Genomic DNA, 19,566 nt, shown 5'->3' on the forward strand with positions numbered 1-19,566 from the left:
CTTATACGTCTGTTCTCCGGCATTTACAGTATGTTTCATACAAATGATGAGAAAATACAGCGATTGCTCTTATTACAGATAATTACACTTAACCTATCCTCATGGGTGTAGTCTCCCTTTGATACAAGTAATGGAAATGACCTATAATACATATACACAACCCAAATATTTGTGCCCAACAGACTACACAACAAAGGTGTCATCTGTGGAACATAGAAAAGCAAGGTATTAAAATAACTTCAGGTATCAGGATTAAGCGCTGGATGAATGTAGCAGGTATTGACTGCATAACATATGGGTGTGTTCTAGAGATAAAGCTGCTTATTATGTATAGAAAGATGTAAGTCACTGTATAGCTAGAGGTAGCAACATTTTAGCGAAGGAGCTCTGATTGGTCAGTGATGCTTGGACTATAACTAAGTATCCAGTGCTATAACTGAATAGAGTATGTAGGCACCTACACCGCCATATACACTTTAATGCTACATCACAGTGCACAGCCGCCATTCCGTGCTAAAACAACTTAATAAGACTGACGGGTGTTCACTTCCACCATTGGAGACACACGTATATACAAACTTTTTATAAATCAATAGTACAATTGGCTATAAAAATCGTATCCGAGAAAGATGCATCGTTCTCCTCTTAGCAGGCTGTTGCTCTTCCGCTTTCTTCTGCTAAACTGACTTTCACTCTAAAGGTTCTGCTACATTCATCTCAAAAGGAACCAAAGGTCACAAGTGTATAGAAGTCTATAGAGAGGAGAGGTCTGAGCAGGGAGAAAGATAGCAGTAAAAGCAGTCTCAGTCTGATCATACAGTTAAAAAGGGGCTTTCTATCACAACCTATGTTTGTCCTCCTGGGGATATTTCTGACTGAGAGAGACAGTCAAGGAGCAGATTCTCCTCTACTTACTGAGAGCAGTATATGTCAGATAGATTCTACCTACCAACTGCAAACTATAAGGCAAGTGCTAAACAGAAAATGTAAAGCAATATTCATGTAAGTTTTTTTTTTTTTGTAAATATGTTTTTATTAGAGCTGTTTCCAATACTAGATTTGAATACCTTGCTCCATAGGAATGCATGTTTGGTGGCCCCTTTCGGTACGGCCGCTCCCATGCATTCCTATGGGAGCGGAGGTATTTGAAACTATTCGAATCATCTCTAGTTTTTATTGATTTTCTAAATATAAACAGCCTAAAATACTGCAAAAATAGAAATGCAAAGAGTACAAACAACGGAGCAGACACACAAGCGACAAAAGCCTATCATCTGTCATTAATGTCGACTACTACAGAGTCATAACTAAGTGTAAACATGGAATGTGAGGAGGAATGGAACGTATCATTCTACTCAAGGGGGAGGGGAGGTCTCAATCCATAGGTGTGACCAGGAAAGATCTCTAGTGAAAGAGACCCATGGCGCCCAAATCTGTGTGTACTTATGATAGGTACGGAGCTCTAAGTGCGAAAGCTCTTCCAGCCTAGCATTCTGGGAAATGGAGGGAGGTGGGAAATGGAGGGAGGGGTATCTGAGGCCCAGTACAGAGGGATAAGGGTTTGGGCTGCTGAAAGGAAGTGAAGCCATTCACACCACATCATGAAATTCAATCCCCCACGTTGCGGAAACACAGCTTTTTTTGTTGCAGATTTTTCTGTAATCTTTGAGCTATGGAATGGGAAATATATAGAAAGTTTTTATACTTCTCCTTTCTGCTCAATCCACTCCTGGCTTTGGCTCAAAAACCTGAAGCAAAATCTGCAGCAAAAAAAAAGCTACATTGCATGGGGCCTCAGTCTACCGGACTTGATCCGTATGTGGAAATTCTATTTAATTCAGCAAGGTGTTTCCAAATTCACAGTCATGTCTGAAGTAATGTACAGTAAAGTACAAGAACTCCCAGTATTTATGTAGTGGATTATTGAGTCAACTAAATGATGAGGCCTATATTTAGCATGAGCAATTTTCAATCACAATTCCCCTATATTATCCGGGATATAAGGATGCTATTATTACACATAGGGGTTTTATTTGTGATCATAAAGCAACCACATAGATTTAGCATTTTTTACCACTACTATTGATTAAAAACACGTTTTTGGAAATATTATTAAATACTTTTTGATGCCTCAAGCGTGTGCACAGTCAGTGTGCCGGCCATGTTTTTCACAGCTAGCACACTGACCCATTCTTCTCAATGGCCAGTGTATGGGGCCGTGAGCAAAACTCAGGACAGGTCCTATTCCATGCTCATTGGCCTGGAAGAATGGGGCCACATAGGCATGGACGACACCTAGATGTTATCCATGGGCCATCCATGCCATTTAATCATGGCCCAGCTACATTCTCATTGTCATAGGCATATCGCCTAAGGACACACTGGACAAAATTACTGTCAACTATCTGTTGGCCATTTACAGTTCCAACATAGTGACTCACTATTACCGTTAAGGGTTTGTTCACAAAGTTTTTTATATGAGTAAAACATCTCTTTCAAGAAGTAGGAAATGTTGTTTGATGCAATTTATTACACAATGTAGTTTTTGACAAGTTTTTTGACACAATTTTTATTTATTTTTTTATTTTTTTTAACTTTAGAACACAGTATGGACCTGGAAAAATAACCTTCATCGTCATCCAATCTGGTAGCTATCCTGATTCTCATATAGGTATAGAATCAGGATGGCCAGTGGAGCACCTGCTGTCGGCTCTGCCCGACCCTGAACAGCGCATGCGCACATGCACATCAAAGAGGATAAGCTGGAGATGCAGGGGGCATGCTGAAAAGGTGATGGAGGCGACGGTGCAAGTATGATGATACTGTGCTCAGAGCAAGGGCGTAACTTGAGGGAGTACAGAGGGTGCAGTCGCATCGGGGCCCAGAAGTATTGGGGGGTCCATAAGAACTGGCATCAATATTGAGATTGCAGTTTCCATCTGGCCCATAAGCCAAGGAGACCTACAGATTACCCCAACTACACTAAAGTGGATTAAACTCTTTAGCACCCGTAACCATCTCTATCAAGAATTCGCTGTAGGGATGAGGTAGGGGGCCCAGATAAAATATTGCACCGGGGCCCACAAGACTTTAGCTACACCACTAGCTCACAGCTCCCTTTGCTCCCTGAGCATCATTAGCATATCTGGATAAATGAATATAATTCCATGGCTGCATTTATGCCTCAGCAAACTTGTCAGCTGTTTCCATTAGAAACCAGCACAATAGTGAATATTGTCTTTAGCTATAATGCAAGTTGTAACTCGGGACCAATACAAGATGAGCAAAGTTATTCATCACTTTAATAATGTATACATCTATATACTGTCAGAGCATTCAAAGATGAATTAACCCCTTGCAGGTGTAAATTACACAATTCTTGGCTCTACCCTTTCCAGTTGTGCAGTAGATGGATGCTCATCTCTGGCTTAATAGGATATAAATGTATTAGCTATGGCTATGTCATGCCACAACCCATTGGTAACAGACTGATCTGCTTGTATTAGATTGTTCTGCCTCTGTGACTTGTCTGTATCCAGATATATCTATCACGGTGCAGGGTTATTATGTCTAGCAGATGGCTATCTACTTATCTCAGCAGCTGCTGCTCTTCATGTTCTGCTTTCTCCATTTCTTTGCCTATTTTGTGGGTGCGGAGTCTCACTTTAGCTATAGTATAGCTGTCTCTTCAGCTAATGTACAATAATCGCCTATAGATCTAGTCTGCTAAAGCCATATTTTAGTGAGCTGGTGCATTAAAGGGAGTCTGTCACCAGAACCCAGTATATCAACTCTGCAGATAGATAGGTTACGCTAGGTTCACACTAGTGCTGGGGATCTGAACCACAGAGAGGCGGACCGCTAAAACAGCGGTTACACACGAGCCCGGTGGACCACATTGAATATAAAGGGGTCCATCAGTTGTCCGTTGTTTTCAAACTGGAAGCGGCAGAGAAAAAAGTCCTCCATGCAAGATCAATTATCGGAGTAGTCTGCAACGAAGTCTCCAATGGAGACTCTGACACAGATGTGAACCCAGCCTTAGGATCATCTGGACCAGGATCAGACAGTGTTTTCCCCTTGTGAATTGCCACCTCCTTAGCTAATTTTGTCAATATGCAAATGAGCTTTTTGGATCAACATTGAAAAAAATAAACATCCTGCTCGATCTTGCCACGGATTCCGCAGCTTTAGACTCCCTCCGTATTAGTTTCATTCATCTAATCAGCAGCAGAAAGCTACGAGGGGATGCGGATACATTTGGGTAGCCGATGGCCAGAAAACGCTGGCGAAAATGAAGTTCCGCCATGTAAACTTGTTTCACGCACACAGTTCTATATTCCGTTGCTGTGGACCTGTCAAAATGACTGATACAGACGGATCAGTGTCCATTTGTATCAAGTCATGACTGTAGTATTAAAGGGATTGTCTTCGGAAATTAACTTAACTGGTCTGAGCCCCCATTTCATCGGTTGCTCAGCCCCCTCCCTCCTCTCTTGTAGGTAGTAGCTACCCACTCTATGGGATCTGGCTTTATTACAGTCATCCAACCCCCATAACATATATAATTACTTATGCCAAGAGGAAAGGAGGGAGGGGGTGGAACAACCACATGGGGGGGGGGGGGGAATTGGTTCTGATCATGTGACCTGATTGCAGCAAATGCCCAGACCGGTTATTTAATTTCAAATCCAGGGACAACATCTACACGGAGTTTGTATGTTCTCCCCGTGTTTGCTTGAGTTTCCTCCGGGTACTCCAGTTTCCTCCCACACTCCAAAGGCCTGATAGGGAATGTAGATTGTAAGCCCTATATATGGCACAGTGACTGACAATGTCTGTAAGCGCTGCGGAATATGATGGCGCTATACAAGTAAGCATAATAATAATAGGGAATAATCCCTTTAAGAAAACACGTAGAAGGAGCCTTTTTAGTTTTTCTGCCATGGGGGAAAAAAAATAAATATGCTATGCTTTTTCTTTTGACTCAAAAAATCTGAAAGATATCAAAAGGGACCTTTCATCTGTTTTCTCATAAGGACACCCATATGTTTTGTCTTTTTTTTATTGATCGGTGTGGTAGCTGTGAGGCCTTGTTACAAAAACTTAGGCCGTGTCCTTTTCCGGCGCACAGATGCCATTGTGTGCTGTCAGTTCCATTTTTATCCCGCACCCATACATACACACAGTCATGGCTGATACAACCGGAAAGTTTTCCATCTGGATTAGTCATTGTGACAGTTTTATAGTCCTTTGTTATGATCCTGCAGAATACAGAACTGCAATGTGAAGCCTTAGCAAATCTTCCCGACACATTTCTACCAATTCTCTTAATAATATTGGTGTGAAGAGAACAATGTATAAAGAATGAAAAGAATTGAAATTCTAAAAAATCCATTCTGATCCTTTTTCTTCTGTCGGTAATAAATGTCTGCCTTTGCTTCAAAGGAGAACCATTCACAAGCGCCATTGTCTGTTATCTGTGCAAATATTAGGCCATAAAATACCGTATTTAGTCAACCACCATTGTGTCAAACAAAAACATCAAAGGCAAGTTTCCTGGTCCTGTGTGATTCTGTCTGTGCGCTTTACGGAAAGACTTTTGTGTATATAAAACAGAATAATAAAGTAATACAATTATTATCCATTGCCTGGACTGCGACAGAGTTATTATTGATGGCGTCAATGCACCAGGTTACACACTACATGCATCGGAATTGCAGATGAAAATGGATAAATCTATGTGAGGATTAGAAACCATGCTTGCAGCGCCACACCTGTCCATTGCTTGTGTGTGGTATTGCAGCTCAGGTCTACTGAAGTGAAGAGGGCTGAGCTATAACATACAACCCGTGGATATGTATAAGGTTCGTACCTTCATTGGAGTCTCCATACGAGACAGATTCCGCTTACGTAGCAGACTGCAGCCAAAAAGACGCTGTAGGAAAAACCACAGCATTGCAGTCTTTCCTGCGCTGCTTTTCACAGAAATTCCATAGAGGTTTCCTCTGCCGACTTTCTGCTTCCATTATACGTATAGGGAAACCACCGGCATTTGCATAGGTATAATTGTCATGCTGCGATTTCCAAAACTGCAACGGTTTTGGAAATCGCAGTGTGTACACTGCACGTATTTTTCCACAAATTGTGGATGAGATTCACTACCTTCACTACTTTGCAGGAACTGCCTTTCAGTTATGGTCGAGCTTTACAGAAATAGTGCGCTACACTTTTCCGTAACTCTGATAGAAGTGAATGGGAGTTTTGGAAACAACGTGAAACAGTGAACTACATTGTTTTCGCAACTCCTATCTACTTCTTTAGAGATAGGGACTTGCATTTATCAGGCTTTTACGGCATATTCTATAAATATGCCATAACTATCTTTTGTAGGAAAACCCCTTTAAGCACCCATGTTTTTCTAACCATAGAACATTGTATATACATGCAGAATTGAAAAAGACCGTTGCGAATACACTGCATTTCTTTTCTTCTATCTTCTACCTATGGCCACTTTCACGTGATCAGTATTTGTTCAGTATACTGCATCAGTATGTGTAAGATGGATTTATAATTGCAGATAAAAGTATGATCCCATTCATGTCTATGGGCCCAAACACACGGCCGCAAAAATTGCCGTATTCAAGGGCTTCAAGTTATGAAGCAGGTTCTATTTTTGGCCCCGTTTACGGCACGGACAAGTGTAGGGGATTATACAAGATCTATGATTGCGGATGACATACTGATGCAATGTGGACATGTTTTCTTGCGGATTGAGGATCAGTACCTGTGGACAGTAAAAACCACCATGGTCATAGGCAGGAGGCTGAAGCCATAAACTGAAGTTGTTTAGAATTTGCAAGACATATGGGTCTTTCAGTTATAGTTTTTTCCTGCAGTTTACACTTCCAATTTCGGGTTACAAATGCTGATGCAAAATACTGACCAAATGCTGACGGTAGCCTTAGGCTAAAACCCAATGTTCTGGAAATGCAGCAGAAAAACTGCTCCGTTTTACAGTCCTAGCAAAGTGAATGAGGTTCTGGTTAATCCCATCCACACATTGCAGAAAAAATATGCAGCAGAAAAAAAACAATGATCAGAGCTGCATTCACACTAATGTATGCTTTAGAGCTACATTCTCCCCACATTCACATGGATTTGCATGAATTAAAATGCTGTTTTTGTGACATATTTTTCACCTTTTGTCTGTAATATCGATCTCTCTTCCTGAGTGGTACAGATGACTTTGTAGGAACATATACTAAAAGTGACCTCATGTTTGGCACCTGGAGTCACCCTGACAGTCGGAAGTGATATTATTAGTGAACATGAACGTTCCCATTTGATAAAAAGTTACATAAGCTCCTGCAAAAACGAGATAAGGGGCCCCAGTGCAATGAGAGAGCAATACTGCAATACACCCTTAGAATCAGGGTGTGTATTCATAGAATCCGTCTGTATCACAGCCAATAGAGGTGGGACTTACATTACTAAATCATCCGCTTTATTTTGCAGTTATGTTTTTAATTCTGTACAGTAAAACCTTGTTTATAGGAAGTCCACCAAGTATATTCCACTGACACGATCATGTTACAGAGCACATTACAGTCAGGGGTGTAACTAGCAAATAATGGGCCACATAGCAAACTTTTGACCCACATACAGATTAGCACCCTCTTTTTTGGTTCCCACACAGTATAAAGCCCCCTTTACTGGTCTCCTCATGTTGTAAATCCCACTTTACTGGTCTCCTCATGTTGTATATCCCACTTTACTGACTCCGACACAATATAATGCCTCCTTTCCTGGTCCTGCAGAGTATAATGTCCTCTTTACTGGCTCCCACAAGGTATAGAGTCCCCTATACTGGCCCCACACAATATAAAGTCCTCTTTTCTTACCTCCTTACTTGCCTTCTTTACTGGCCCCCACACAGTAAATCACCTATTTACTGGACCCCCCCCCACACACACACACACACACACACACAGAGTACAATGCCCTTTTATTAGCTCTCATGCAGTAATGGTCCCCATAGTGACTTTGGGCCACTATCTGCTGGAGTAATACAGCAGGTGACGGCCACTATTTCCTTACCAATGCCTACGGTTGCCTCCACTTCTCCATCAGCCTTTAGCTCTCCATTGGGCCCTGTGCATCACACATCATTGATGCTGAACAGTGTTAGGACATCACTGACCTTGTTCAGTATGGTGCACAGGACCTCCTGGAGGCTGAAGGGGAGACAGCCGTGAGCAGGAGCGGGGATCGGTAAATAATAGCGCCTAGTATCTGCTGGAGTAATCCAGCTGGTTACGTCCCATTACAAAAAACAAAACAAGGGCCCCATACCTTTGTTATATATGCCGCTTTTGCAGATTTGGAGGAAAACAACTTAAGCAAATTAAGTAGTTGGTGCACCGGTGGCGAGCCATCACCCCCCATGTAGATCATCTTATCATCTACAATCTCCTGCCTGTGCCACCCCATGGAGCAGCTAGAGCAATAGACCTAGGGCTGAAGGCCCGCCCCCAGTGCACTTACTGCTTCATTTGCATTAGACTTCAAAGTAATTCATCTCCAAATCTACAAAAGTGACATACATACTACTGGTTGCTATAGAAAACACAATGGTTGTTAGTAAGTGTATCCCTAGCAATGGAATGTCAAGATATGAATCAGCTGCTAATTCAAAACCAGAATGTCACTGTGCTGACACGGGGATGGCTTGTTATCAGTCAGCCATGGCATGCCAAAGTATCAGCCTATGTTATTTCTCACATTTGTTTCCTAAAATATAATTTAGGCAAAGAATTTCTTCATATATCGACACTAAATCTACAATAACCGGATGTTAGAACATACGCGGTAATCTCTGGAGCATTGTGTTATTGTGCAATGATTTATGACCAATATTTTTCTATCTATAAATCAAATCAAATCAAATAGGCTTTATTGGCACGTCTGAATAGATATTTGGCATTGCCAAAGCTAGTAAAGGGTGGCTGATTTGGGGTATAACAGTCCGTAGAGTCTCATCTTCCTCTTAGTTGGTGACAGCTGTATGGGGGGGTGGGGTGGGGTGAGTGGTTTGGGGTATAACAGTCCGTGGAGTCTCATCTTCCTCTTGTTTGGTGACAGCTGGACGCATATTGGGCAGCGATCTCCACAGTGGCCTCTTCTTCTCCCAGTAGGATGTAGAGTTTCCTCTTCTCGGCTGCAGATATGAAGTCTGGGATGTGGGCAGAGAGTCTTTGGTAGTAGACAGCCCTCACAGCTGAGTATTTGGTGCAGTGTAGCAGGAAATGGGCGTCGTCATCTAGGGCCCCCTGGTCACAGTGCTGGCACAGTCTGTTCTCCCGTGGCTTGTACGTCTGCCTATATCTGATGAGAAGTTTGTTAGAGAACACAATATTATGTAGCAGATTCTGCCTGAGAAGCCAAAAGCAGTGTGAGAAGGTGATCGGCAGTGCTGGGGTCCCAGGATATCTCCCCCAGGTTTCTGACATATGTGTGGTCCAGTACGGGTCTTGTGTAGGCCTTAGACCAGGTGCGAGTCCTGGGCTGGTTACTGGCCCATAAAAGGCTGCACTTCAGGGCAGATCCTGGGAGTGAGAGTAGGCTCTGGGGACTGTCCTGCTATAATGAGATACTGGTGAGACCTAACTGGATTATTTGTTTGTTGGTGTGGCTGGTAGTAAGTCACATGTATAGTTAGATTTGTCCTGTTTAGTTAGCGCTCAGACAAGCAGGTTTTTTTTTTACATTTTTGTATCTGAAGTGAAGGATTATTTTATTTTGCTATTTCTTAAATAAACCTGTTTGCACCAGATATTGTGTCCCTGTCTCTGACTGGTTGGGGTGGAACCATTGCTACTACTGAGCTACCTTCCCCATAGCAGCTAAAACATTTTCACTGCTTTTCTGCTGTATTTAAACATTTTTGCCTCCCCTCTATAATTATATGCAAAAAAGTAGCATTTTTACAGGTACAATTAACGTGCTGTGTTTGTCAAAAACAACGTGTTTTCTGCAGCATTTTTTTCCCTGTAGTTCGGGGATGTGATTTATTGTAGGAGTTATCCGGCCCAAAAATTATCTCCAAATATATCCACAGCAGTGTTAAATGCTCACTGTTCCCCTGTACACCCTTTGTTTGGCTTTATTTTACTTGCTGCTCCTTGTATCACTATTATTTACATGCAGGGAATCTGTGGACAGACTACATTTCCCATGATTCATCTGCTAGCTCACACTCTCTGTGTTTGCTGCTCATAGGCAGGAGAGGGTTGAGCTTGCAAACAAAACATCACAGTAGTATGTGACCTCAGATGTAGGAGTGATTTTTTTACTTGTGATTTCATTGCAGCGGGAGTGTGGAGAAGGGAGGGGCACACAGAGAGTGAGAGCAGGCAGATGAATCATGAGAAATGTAGTTTGTCCATAGATTCAATGCATGTAAATAACAGTGATACAAGCAGCGGCAAGTAAACTAAAGTCAAGCAAAGGGAGTGCAAGGGAATAGTGGGGACTTAGCAGTGCTGTGGATGTATTTGCAGATCATTTTTGGAAGCTGGATAACCCCTTCAAAATTCCATTAGATTTTACAGCTGGGACTTGGCAAAGTGAATGAGCCTTAATCTATTGTGATTGTTTTATGCACTTTGTTCTGAAGTGTTCTTTAGCTGTATTTTGCTAAATGTGACCTTAGCCTTAGAGTGGTCCTCCAATCTCAGTATTTATGTCCATATCTGTAGGATATGCCATAAATACACAATAGATGTAGATATAAATGTATATATCTTAAGAACGGGTTCATGTATGTTCCAGAAAGTGAATGTAGAGGGGCTGCACATCCAAGCGTTTCTCTATTCACCTGTACAAGAATTATGGCCATACAAGTGAATGGAGAAAAGCATGGAGAGAAGCATGTAGGAACAAATGGGGGCACATTCCCAAGATAGATGGAGGAATATAGCCAGAGATGGTAATAGCCCTTTAAGCTGAGTAGGCAACATGAGGACACAGCTCTGTAGAGTCTTGAAGGATCCAAAAATATACCAGCAGAGGTCAAAGGTTTTATTACATTAGGAGGTCTCAAAGCTGTTTGGGACAGAGGAAAGGTCAAAGACCTAAGTGGATGTACATTATTATTGTATGCCATATGACTGGAAGGGAAAGGGCAGATAAATGGCTCTTATATGTACAACAATTCCAAGTTTTACCTGGAATCTGTATAGTAGATTGACAGGGTCATGTCTCAACCTTCATGAAACGCCCTGAGGAAGTATATCTCTAGGCTGACAAGTTAATCCTCACATACTTTCTATCACCATACATAACAAACTTCAAAGCTCGCCCATAATATTGCAGCAGTCAGCGGTATATGATAGCCACAATCCATTCTACACCTGTTCTTCAGGTAAGGGAAACATCTAAGCTACACCTTTTGTCATGGTGGGTCAAAGAGACCTTATTTTTGGGATTGACATTATCAATGTCTACGATTCCAAATTTTTGAAAAAAAATGTCAAATGCATCACATTGGTTTATGAAAGTTTATATTTTCTTCAATGTGTACGAAATGGAGGAAATGTATAAAATTGTGGAGAAGTGGAGTAGATGGCCATACCAAGCAATTTTCAGTCTACATTTGATGAGAAGTTTTTTGGGATATAGTATGATACTCAGACTGGGCTCATCCATGCGTTGGAGAATAAAGTCCTGTCCGATAGAGAACCGGCACTAGTGTGAACCTACCATCAGTGGTCAGCACTGTTCCCTTGGAGAGCTGGAGTCCTGGGTTCAACTCTAACCAAGGACAACATCTGCAAGAAGTTTGTATGTTCTCTGGTTTCCTCCCACACTCCAAAGACATACTAATAAAGAAATTAGATTTGACCTTGAGACTTCAGCAGGTTCCAATAGAGACATCTCTTGAGAGTTCTAATCCTCAATGCAAAATCAGAGATCCAGAAGCTTCAAGTTACATTTCTGTAAACAGTTATTTGAGACTGTGTGTTATGGATACATTGCCCAACATCTACAGTCTTTAAATGCCAGAAAGAGCGTTTCTACCATCTACTTATCATAGATTAACCAGGTCACTGGTTTGAGGATGAATTGGCACCAAGCCGAGGGCAGTGGAAGAGGAGTCTCATAGCAATACTCAAATCTGGACTTTCTCTTACTTTCAAATAAATTTGGGTGGAAAATTTCCACCATGAATTAAAGCTGAAAAACGGGAATAGATACTGTGTGTGTCAGAAGATTGTGTTGTTTGAGTTTGGGAGCTTGAACCACCTTTGGCTTTTAAGCAAAGTGCCCAAGGTGCCCTATAGAGCCGACACGTCACGACACAGACAAGTCTACAGCACAAGTCTAGAAAGGAACTAGAAATCTTTAAATTCTAGATGTTTTCTAAATTGTCCATCCCCAATTTAGAGTGTTTGACCTTCATCATGTCCAAACATAGAAGGGATAGAAATTATAGTAGTGTCCGGGTCCATGTCTTTATACAACAGCAATATCTCTGATGCAGTATTACAATACATCCTTGACGTAGTCCTGTTGTTGAGTTTGGGATCGTGAACCCATTCATGCGTACCCTTAACCTTGTTTTACCCAATACTTCTCCACACATGCCTTGTCTTTATCTTTACGTTTACAATGTCTCATCACTGACATACAGGAAATTGTGGTTTTGGGGTGGCCCATAACACTACTATCTACACAAAACAAGCTGCGTGGGAGAAAGGCCCACCCTCCATTCAGGACAATGTGGCGTCTGTCACAGGGTCTGCTTTTCAATACGGCAATAATCACAATATGAGAACTCTCTTAAGTTTCTAAAAGTTAAACTATCCTTTTCTGTTCTTCACGGGCCTCTGAACCTTAAAGCCCCTTCATACGTTATAAGAAGTAGTGACTCACAGCAAGTAAATAAGGAAGACTTGTAAGAAAATAAATGAGGATTTATAAGAATGTGCCGTTATTACATTTCATCCCCTATTTCCCACCTAAGGGAGGGTTCACACGGAGTAACGTGCAAAATCACGGCCACAAAATAGCGCCGCGTATACGATCCACGCTCCCATTGAAATCAATGGGAGCGTGAACGGCCCGCAAAAGCTCACGCGGCACGTAACTCCGTGTGAACCCTACCTAAGATGTGACTACTTTACTATGAGTAAACCCAAGCCTTATGGCTTCAAGTCAGCAAAGATTTTTCTTAATTATTCAGCAAGGATATTTAACCCATTAAAGGGGTTCTGCCACAAAGAGTATTTAAAAAGCTTATCAGTGGGGATCTGAGCCGTAAGACCTCCTCCAATCCTGAGAAAGGGGGTATTCTACCCACATATGGAATGTAGCTGTGGTGAATGCAGGCTCACTCCAACTCCATACACTTCAATAGCAGCACCAAGTACAGCACTCTGCTATTTCCAGGGATCCTATTGAAGTAAAAGGAGCCAGTGGGTGTGCCTGCATCCACCACATTCATCGTGGCTATCCCTTTTAAGGACTCTTAGGCCCGGTTCACATCTGCGTTCGGTATTCCGTTCGAGGAGTACGCTTGGGGACCCCCTAAGCCGAAACCTATACACATTAAAAAGTGGTTAGCTAAGGAAACCTGTGAACCCCATAGACTATAATGGGGTCTGTGTGGATTCCCCTCAGTTTCCGCACGAAACATGCGGAGAGAAAAGTGCTGCTTGCAGTACTTTTCTCTCTATATGATTTGTGCAGACAACGCGCGGAAAACGCACGGACCCCATTATAGTCTATGGGGTTCACGGGTTTCCTTAGCTATTCGCTTTTTAATGCGTATAGGTTTCCACTCAAGCGTTCCCCAAGCGTACTCCCTGGATAGAATGCCAAACGCAGATATGAACCGGGCCTTAAGTTCTTTAGGGCCTTTAGGGTGCAGCAATTTTGTTTCCTTTTTTTTTTAGAATGGTCAGGACTTTATTTTTTACTGGCACCATTGTTTAAATAAAAAGTTGATTATTTTTGCATACTTAAGAAAATGTATCTTTAATTACTTTCTTGTGACTTTTTTACTATTTTTTTGTGTCCCAGAGAAGTGGGATTCCGCATATTACATAGCAGTACCTCTGCATTGAAGGATATGATGGATTTGTGTGGGTGTATAAAGATGAGGAACATTAGAAACCCCCTCCCTCCATCCCCACTATCTTTATAACCCCCCGAAAGGGGTTGACACTATCTGTGCAGTACCCAAGGCTGACAGTGAAACCATCATTGTGCTGTGTATGTATGACACAGTGTTCCAAACATGGTGCGGTAAGGGGTCCATATTGAGTCCATATTTCACCCTGTCACAAGCACAGAGCCATTCATGTAAACATCTCAGGGGGTGCTATGAAATTCCCATATGAGGCATCAGTTCACTACCCCTGGCTTTATGTAAACAGGTAACGTTCTTGCCGCCTTTGCCACCTATTTATACTAGTTTCCCTAAAACTAGCATAAATGGAAATGTACGTGACAGATCCACATGCCGTGATATGTTAAGTCCTCGTGCTCAGTGATAAACAAGCAACTCATGCTAGCTGACGTGTTTCTTCGGAGGAAGATTCAGGCGGAGTTCAGCTGTAGGGTTAGATAAGCTCATGATCTTTGATATGATGGAGTATACTTAGCGCGTCATCTCTCCAAATGACACTGGACAAATCTTTAGTATGCCGCAGCTGTAAGATTTACCTATTACTTGGAGAATTCAATGAGAACATTAAAACCTGCATTTTTATGCAGTTTTTATTCGAGGACACAGACCTATTGTACCTAATGGGGTGTACGAGATGTGAATTTTTTTCATCCAGTGCTGGTGCATGAACAAGTTCAGCATAAACCTGGGTTCTGCTCTATTACCAGAGATGTCAGGGCTTGTAGGTACAGGGGTAGTGGTCATAACTAGTTCTGGTGCCCGAGGAGGTCTAAAGGACCGACTGACACGCACCAATATATAAGACACCCATATTGTAAAGGGTACAGGTGGAAGACTCCCTCTTGGGACCCAAGATTTTCTAGTTACTCCTCTGTATGGTAAGGTTCAAACCGAGATGGGGCCATAACTCGATAACTAACTAGACAAAAATATATACACGTTTCTACTGGATTTTGCTGGTATAAACCCTCACCTAACATTGAGAAGACTATAGAAATGATCCCAGGATGAAAACCAAAATCAATAGCAAGATGCAATTTCAAGGAGTACTATGTCTTCCTTGTGTTGTGCACGGTCTTATAGACCACTCATGGTACGTTAAGGAGTCTGGGAAAGAAATATTCAAATTAGTGCTATTTTTTGGAAAAAGGAAAATATACTTGCTCTAGTGCCACCATTTAAAAGGTAGCTACCTAGGGATCAATGCCTGGTTTTCCTGATTTTCTGGGAATAAAGGCAAACCAGAAAATCTCCTCCAAGAGTAAGAGAGACCCATTTACAAACAGCTATTTTAGGGGTTCATCAGTGCAAAGCAAGGTACTAATTGAGTAGAAGAGAGGTCAGTTGGAAGATCAGTACCAGATCATGATACTAGATTTCAGGCATTGATCCATAGGGAGCCACCTTCTAAAAGGTGGCACTAGAGCTAGTTTTTCTTTTTTTCTTTTCTTGCCACATATTTGCACATTCCTTTTGTCAGAACCCGTAGCAGAGCATATATGGTCTATAAAATCTCCTATACAAGGTGGCCTGAAAAAGTAGTCACCATAAGGATCCACATCTATGACCTCTAGCACAGGTACACCGATAAGGGCCAATAACCCCAAAGCAGTTCTCTGCAGATAGGTCTCTCTTTTGTAATCCATTTTCACCTTAAAATTGTTCTTATTAAAGGTGTAATACCTATATCACCCAGTGGAGCCTAGACGGCAGGAATGTGTTTCCATGCTGGGCAGTCTCACAGCCTCTGTGAACATCCATTTACATAAGCCCTAGCTATGAAGACAGGGGGAGGACGTGATGTTTTATAATACTATGTATTTTCTCTTCAGTTTTAGCTATATTCACATGACTGTGCCAGTTATTGATCATGTTTTTAACTGTGTGTAATCCACTTTTTTTCACATCAGTGGGTGAATTGGGTCCGTGGGATTGATGCCACGTGGGTAAGAAACTTAATTGTGTGAATAGAACCCACTCTTTACTGCACGTTTGTGGTATTATTGTGTAAATTATTTCGTCTCGCTGTCACAGATGTCTCATTGACAAAGCTTTACAATAGCGCCCATCCCCCTCTCCATGCAGTGTGACTATAGAAGAGCACATATCACTTATATATTATCACTATTCACATGCAATGACTAAAAACACCGTGATTCTCCCTATTCATGACTCCGCCGCAGCCCACAATATTTTGATATAGGTAATTGTCTGTGAAGAGAGGTGAACCTTGACAGGAGTGCAGACAAAAGGCTTCAGCAAAGCGCGCAGCTCTGCCATTTACTGTCCCACTATCATTTTGTCATAGTAAGAAGGGGAATGGTGCGGTGGGGGATATATGGCAGAAATTGGAGACAGAAAGTTACTCCAAAGAGACTAAGGGATGATCGTCTTCATTCTCCATATTAATGCATAGTAATGAATATGAAAAACAAACTATATTTATATTGGAAACGTAATATAGATGTAATTTAAAAAATCCTAAAAATATAAACACCAAGTTTAAATATAGTATTAATTAATTTTTAATATATGCACATATTTAAAAAAAAAATTCATGTCAATATCTAGAATTTCTATTTTTTTTTTTAAAGTACTACATTCTGTAATTTTAACTCTAACCACTAACTTTAACAATAGACTGACGCTTGGCAATTCTGTATGGGTTTCCTTTGTAGCAGTCACATAATTTACATTAATAACAGTATTACTATAGAAGATAACACCACTGACCTGTCATTACATCCACTAAGGATGAAAAAAACCCTGAAGATTAATTTTGTCCAGTGTTCAGACAAAGCAATCCTCTGGTTTAGTTTGGTCCGAACTTGTTTAGATAGAACTGACGTGAAATTATTATACTCTGGGATTTCTTCAGAGGAGGGGGGAAGTGTAAAAAATAATAAGGGGGGGGGGGGGGGAGAGGAGAAGTATATTATACACCTCTTCATTTTTCACACTTTGAACTTACCCGTACACCACTTCTTAGTTGTCTTAGTTTATGACAAATCTATGGTGCAAAAATTTGGCCCATTGGCTGAAATTCTGGCTCAATTTCTAAAATTGGAATGAAATGTCAAGTTCACAGTTTAGCATATTAAACCAGGCCATCTTTTTAACAAGCCCCACCCACTTGTCATATGCGGCGCACAAACCGTAGGAGGAGTAAAGTATGTACACTAGTGCTCCAATGCTTTTACTACAGTACTACTGATACTATTACTATTGTACTGAGACAAATCATCTGTATAAGGCTCGGATCCGGCATGGGACCCAAACCATGGAGAGCCAGACCGCTAAACCAGAAGTTATCTGTGTACCTCGGCAGACCTCATTGACTTTAATGGGGTCTGCTGGGTGTCCACCATTTTAATAGTGAAAGCAGAGGAGACAAAAGTCCCCCTTGCAGGACTTTTCTCTCCTACAATTTCTGATGTTTTTTATTGGGTAAGGGGTATTCACCTTGCATGGCCCCTTTTGAAATTACACATTGACCGTATGGATGCCCTTGTGGTGAGAGAAAGTAACAGCCTTCAGGGAGCTTTGCTGTTCCTATCTGAGCACAATTCTCCAAGGTATGTGAGTTTATTGTGTCTTTTGCAGATAGCAGGGTAGCATGGAGTAATATTAGAGATAGTGTTGTGTTGTTGTGGTAGTTTGTTATTGTCTGCAGTGTTGACATTACATAGTTTAGTGATGACAATGTGTGATGTAGAAGTATGTGATCAGTGCTGCCGATGTCATCAAGGATTCTTCTATTTTGCTGACATACAGTATACAACACCTCTAACACCCGACAAACCGGTTCATTTACAATGGGGTCTGTCAGGTTACATTGAGTTGTGTGACATATTGATGGAAAAAAACAGCCCTGCATACTGTAATGGAGGCTCCGATATTCTGACAATCATTTTTTGGCATAAGCACCTTTGGAAAATAAACTGCTGTGACCCTAATGGTCATCTGTAATCTGAATGAAAACCTGACAAGTGCCATACCCACAGGAAAAATTAAGCATAACATAGTGCCAGTGGCGTAACTAGAAATGGCTGTGCCCCAAGGCGAAGATTTGATTTGGGGCACTCCCCCCGACTGACCCACAAACCACATTCCTGCACACAGTATTATGCCCCATAGTGGCCCCTACACACACAGTATTATGCCCCATAGTGGCCCCTACACACACAGTATTATGCCCCATAGTGGACCCTACACATACAGTATTATGCCCCATAGTAGCCCCTACACACACAGTATTATGCCCCATAGTGGCCCCTACACACACAGTATTATGCCCCATAGTAGCCCCTACACACACAGTATTATGCCTCATAGTGGCCCCTACACACACAGTATTATTCGCAATAATGGCCCCTACACACCTTATTATGATCCATAGTGGCCCCTGTTTATAATTCATAGTGTAAAACACCTTAGAGCTCCTAGAAACCCATCTATAAAACCTAGCGTAGAGCACTGTCAGGGCTCCTAGGAACCTATCTATAAAACATAGTGTAGAACACTGTCAGGGCTCCTAGGAACCTATCTATAAAACATAGTGTAGAACACAGTTAGGGCTCCTAGGAACCTATCTATAACACATAGTGTAGAACACTGTCAGGGCTCCTAGGAACCTATCTATAAAACATAGTGTAGAACACTGTCAGGGCTCCTAGGAACCTATCTATAAAACATAGTGTAGCACACTGTCAGGGCTCCTAGGAACCTATCTATAACACATAGTATAGAACACTGTCAGGGCTCCTAGGAACCTATCTATAAAACATAGTGTAGAACACTGTCAGGGCTCCAGGTAACCTATCTATAAAACATAGTGTAGAACACTGTCAGGGCTCCTAGGAACCTATCTATAAAACATAGTGTAGAACACTGTCAGAGCTCATAGGAACCTATCTATAAAACATAGTGTAGAACACAGTTAGGGCTCCTAGGAACCTATCTATAACACATAGTGTAGAACACTGTCAGGGCTCCTAGGAACCTATCTATAAAACATAGTGTAGAACACTGTCAGGGCTCCTAGGAACCTATCTATAAAACATAGTGTAGAACACAGTTAGGGCTCCTAGGAACCTATCTATAACACATAGTGTAGAACACTGTCAGGGCTCCTAGGAACCTATCTATAAAACATAGTGTAGAACACTGTCAGGGCTCCTAGGAACCTATCTATAAAACATAGTGTAGAACACTGTCAGGGCTCCTAGGAACCTATCTATAACACATAGTGTAGCACACTGTCAGGGCTCCTAGGAACCTATCTATAACACATAGTATAGAACACTGTCAGGGCTCCTAGGAACCTATCTATAAAACATAGTGTAGAACACTGTCAGGGCTCCAGGTAACCT

General features: G+C 41.7%; 1 protein-coding gene across 1 annotated transcript in view; it reads left to right on the forward strand.

Moving 5' to 3' along the window:
* TUBG1 (tubulin gamma 1) overlaps positions 1-13,715 on the forward strand; it is a 549,244-nt gene extending 535,529 nt beyond the window's left edge. Inside the window, exon 12 of the transcript XR_012716902.1 lies at positions 13,620-13,715. The gene's annotated coding sequence lies outside the window, so the exon portion shown is untranslated. The remainder of the gene's footprint in view (positions 1-13,619) is intronic.
* Positions 13,716-19,566: the final 5,851 nt, after the last annotated feature.

This window comes from Leptodactylus fuscus, chromosome 6, assembly GCF_031893055.1.
Source record: "Leptodactylus fuscus isolate aLepFus1 chromosome 6, aLepFus1.hap2, whole genome shotgun sequence".
NCBI classification, from domain to species: domain Eukaryota; kingdom Metazoa; phylum Chordata; class Amphibia; order Anura; family Leptodactylidae; genus Leptodactylus; species Leptodactylus fuscus.